Raw genomic sequence first — 4,749 nt, 5'->3', positions numbered from 1 at the left:
CATGATTGGCTCAACACTGATTGCCCCATCCCTGAGGCGGAGCTGCCCGGGGCGGGGATTTCCAGCACAGGATGTTTACGAGTTGTTATTGAGGAAATGACTCAGCACAGGATGTTTACGAGTTGTTATTGAGGAAATGACTCAGCACAGGATGTTTACGAGATAGCGGCGCTCCACACTACTCTCCAATTTTCTCAGCAGTATTTTACAGTTTTCAATATGTAAGATATTAGACATTCTTGTTAAATTTGCTCCTGAGCAATATAGTTATTTAGGTGATACAGGAGATAGATTTAATTTTTTTTAAACTGGATATTTTCTTTATTTACATTTCAAATGTTTTTTCCTTTCCAGGTCTCCTCTTCTCAACCCCCCTATCCCATCCTGTCTCCCCCTGCCCCTATGAGGATGCTCACCCATCCACCCCCCCACTCCTGTCTTCCTGCCCTGGTATTTCCCAAAACTGGGGCATCAAATACCATCAGGCCCAAGGACCACTCCTCCCACTGATGTCCAACAAGGCCATCCTCTTCCCCATATGCATCCAGAGCCATGGGTCCCTTCATGTGTACTCTTTGGTTGGTGGTCGAGTCCCTGGGAGCTCCAGGGGGTCTGGCTGGTTGACACTGTTGTTCCCCCATGGAGTTGCAAACCCCCTCAACTCCTTCAATGTCTTCTCCAACTCCTCCATCAGGGACCCCACGCTCAGTCCAATGGTTGGTTGTGAACATCTGCCTCTGTTTATCAGGCTCTGGCAGAGCCTCTCAGGAGACAGCAATATCAGGCTTCTTTCAGCAAGCACTCCCTGGAATCCTCAATAGCATCCAGTTTTGGTGACTGTATATAGGATGGATTCCCAGGTGGGGCAATCTCTGGATGGCCTTTCCTTCAGTCTCTGCTCCAGTCTTTGTTTCCAAATTTTCTCTTGTGGGTATTTCGTTCCCCCTTCTTAGAACTTATTTGGTTAGAGTCACACTAAGATATTTTATATTGTTTGTGACTATTGTAAAAGGTGTCATTTCTATAATTTCTTTCTCTGCCCATTTATCCTTTGAGTGCAGAAAGGCTACTGATTTGTTTGAGTTAATTGTATATCTGGACACTTTGCTGAAGTTGTTTATTAGCTGTAGGAGTTCTCTGGTGCAATTTTTGGGGTCACTTAAACATACTATCATATCATTTGCAAACAGTGATATTTTGACTTTTTCCTTCCCAGTTTGTATCCCATTGACCTCCTTTGTTGTCTAATTACTCTAACTATAACTTCAAGTACTATATTGAATAGATAGGGAGAGAGTGGGTGGCCTTGCCCCTATTTTAGTGGAATTGCTTTAAATTTCTCTCCATTTAGTTTGATGTTGGATACTGGTTTGATGTATATTGCTTTTACTATGTTTAGGTATGGGCCTTTCCAAGACTTTTAACATGAAGGCATGTTGAATTTTCTCAAATGTTTTTTCAGCATCTGATGAAATGATCGTGTGTGTTTTTTTTTCCCTTTGAGTTTGTTTATGTAGTGGATTACGTTGATGGATTTCTGTATATTGAACCATCCCTGCATCCCTGGTCATGATGAAATGATTATTTTGATATGTTCTTCAATTTGGTTTGTGGGAATTTTATTGAATATTTTTGTATCGATATTCATAAAGGAAATTGATCTGATTTCTCTTTCTTTGTTGAGTCTTTGTGTGGATTTGGTATCAGCATAACTGTGGCTTCATAAAATGAATTTGGTAGTGTACCTTCTGTTTTTGTTTGTTTGTTTGTTTTGTGGAATAGTTTGAAGTGTATTGGTATTAGGTCCTCTTTGAAGGTCTGATAGAATTCTGCACTAAACCCATCTGGTTCTGGGAAGTTTTGGTTGGGAGACTTTTAATGACTGCTTCTATTTCTTTAGTGGTTTTGGGACTGTTTAGATGGCTTACCTGATCTGGATTCTGTCTAGAGAATCTTCATCCAGATTTTCTGTTTTTGTTGAGTATAGGCATTTTTAGTAGGATCTGATGACTCTTTAAATTTCCTCTGTTTTTTTTTTTTGTTTTGTTTTGTTTTGTTTTTTCCCTTTTCATTTCTGATTTTGTTAATTTGGATACTGTCTCTATGCCCTCTGGTTAGTCTGGCTAAGGGTTTATCTATCTTTGTTGATTATTCTCAAAGAACAAGCTCCTGGTTTTATAGGTTTTTGTTTGTTTGTTTGCTTGTTTTGACTTGGTTGATTTCAGCCCTGAGTTTGATTGTTTCCTGCTGTCTATTCCTCTTGAGCATATTTGCTTCTTTTTGTTCTTGAGCTTTCAAGTGTGCTGTTAAACTGCTAGTGCAATCTCTCTCCAGTTTCTTTTTGGAGGCACTCAGAGCTATGAGTTTTCCTCTTACCACTGCTTTCATTGTGTCCCTTAAGTTTGGTTATGTTGTACCTTCATTTTTCATTAAATTTTAAAACGTCTTCTCTCTCTCTCTCTCTCTCTCTCTCTCTCTCTCTCTCTCTTTCTTTCTTCCTTCCATGACCAAGATATCATTGAATAGGGCATTGTTCAGCTTCCATGTGTATGTGGGCTTTCTGTTGCTTTTGGTGTTATAGAATATCAGCATTATATCATGGTAATCTGATAGGATGTATGGGATTATTTCAATCTTCTTGTATCTGTTGAGGCCTATTTTGTGACCAATTATATGGTCAGTTTTGAGAAGGTACAATGAGATGCTGAGAAGATGGTATATTCTTTTGTTTTAGGATGAACTGTTTTATAGATATCTGTTAAACCCATTTGGTCCATAACTTCTGTTAGTTTCACTGTTTCTCTGTTTAGTTTGTGTGTCTATGATTTGTCCATTGGGATGTTAATGACTTCCACTGTGATTGTGTGAGGTGCATTGTATGCTTTGAGTTTTATTAAATTTTTTTTATGAATGTGGATGTTCTTGCATTTAGAGCATAAATGTTCAGAATTGAGAGTGCTTCTTGGTATATTTTTCCTTTGATGAGTATGAAGTGTCCTTCCTTATCCTTTATGTTAAATTTTGGTTGAAAGTTGATTTTATTTGATATTAGAATGGCTATTCCAGCCTTTCTTTTAGGACCTTTTGCTTGGAAAATTGTTTTCCAGTCCTTAACTCTGAGATAGTGTCTGTCTTTGACACTGAGGAGCGTTTCCTGTATACAGTAAAATGCTGGGTCTTCTTTATGTACCCAGTGTATTAGTATATGACCTTTTATTGAGGAAGAGTCTATTGATGTTAAGAGATATTAAGCAATAGTGATTGTTGCTTCCTATTATTCTTTTTTGTTAGAGGTGGAATTATGTTTGTTTGGGTATCTTCTTTTGGGTTTGTTGAAAGAACATTAAGAACATTACTTTCTTGCTTTTTCTAAGGTATAGTTTCCCTCCTTGTGTTGGCATTTTCCATCTACTATCTTTAATAGTGCTGGATTTGTGGAAAGATATTGTGTACCTTTGTTTTTCTCATGGCATATCTTGGTCTATCCATCTATGTTAAGTGAGAATTTTGCTGGGTAAAGTAGCTTGAGCTGACATTTGTGTTCTCTTAGGCTCTGTATGACATCTGCACAAGATCTTCTGGCTTTCATAGTCTCTGAAGAGAAGTGTGGTGTAATTCTGATAAGTCTGCCTTTATATGTTACTTGACATTTTTCCCTTACTGTTTTTAATATTCTTGCTTTGTTTTGTGCACTTGTTGTTTTGACTATTATGTGACAGGAAGAATTTCTTTTCTGCCCCAATCTATTTGGAGTTCTGTAGGGTTCTTGTATGTTCATGAGCATCTCTTTCTTTAGGTTATGGAAGTTTTCTTCTATAATTTTGTTGAAGATATTCACTGGCCCTTTAAGTTGGAAATCTTCCCTCTCTTCTATATATATTATTCTTAGGTTTAGTCTTCTCATTGTGTCCTGGAATTTCTGTATATTTTGGGTTAGGAGCTTTTTGCATTTTGCATTTCTTTATTGTGTCGATGTTTTCTATGGCATCTTCTGCACCTGAGACTCTCTCTTCTATCTCTTATATTATCTGTGACTCCTGATCACTTTCCTAGGTTTTCTATCTCCAGGGTTGTCTCCCTTTGTGATTTCTTTATTGTTTCTATTTCCATTTTTAGATCATGAATGGTTTTGTTCAATTCCTTCACCTGTTTGGTTGTGTTTTCCTGTAATTCTTTAAGGGATTTTTGTGTTTCCTCTTTAAGGTCTTCTACCGGTTTATTTCTGTTCTGTATTTCTTTAAGGGAATTATTTACGTACTCCTTAACTTCCTCTATCATCATCAGGAGATGTGATTTTATATCAGATTCTTGCTTTCCTGGTGAGTTGGGGTATCCATGGTTCACTGTTCAGATCAGCTCCGGGTGCTGTGGTACATGCCTAGCTCTGGGTGCAGATGGAAACTGGGAGGCTCCTGTCCTAGGCTGTTCCTAGGTTCCTGTGTTTTGAGAGATCTAGACAGGTCCCTCAGAGAAAAAGTGGTGGTCTTACCTGTGCTCACAGGTGTGTCAGCACTCCTGGAATGCCAGCTCTCTCCCAGTGGTATTTGGGTATGGTGCACTGCAGCACAGTATCAGCTGCAGGACAAGTTCTACATTTTCCTCTGAAGGCTAGAACGCTGGAGGAGGTAGAGTTTTAATTGTTATTTTCATATAGTTTATTGTTAATACATAGTATAACTGGAAAACTAGAGCATGGTGCCTGTCACTATGAACTCCATAAGTAGACTGGAGTTGATCTTCAAATTTCAA

General features: G+C 38.3%; 1 pseudogene; it reads right to left on the bottom strand.

Annotated features, from left to right (window-relative positions):
* LOC110286450 overlaps positions 1 to 554 on the bottom strand; it is a 2,176-nt pseudogene extending 1,622 nt beyond the window's left edge.
* Between the last annotated feature and the right edge of the window lie 4,195 nt (positions 555 to 4,749).

This window comes from Mus caroli, chromosome X (genome assembly GCF_900094665.2).
Source record: "Mus caroli chromosome X, CAROLI_EIJ_v1.1, whole genome shotgun sequence".
Classification (NCBI taxonomy): Eukaryota; Metazoa; Chordata; class Mammalia; order Rodentia; family Muridae; genus Mus; species Mus caroli.
This window is presented reverse-complemented; position numbering and strand designations above follow the sequence as displayed.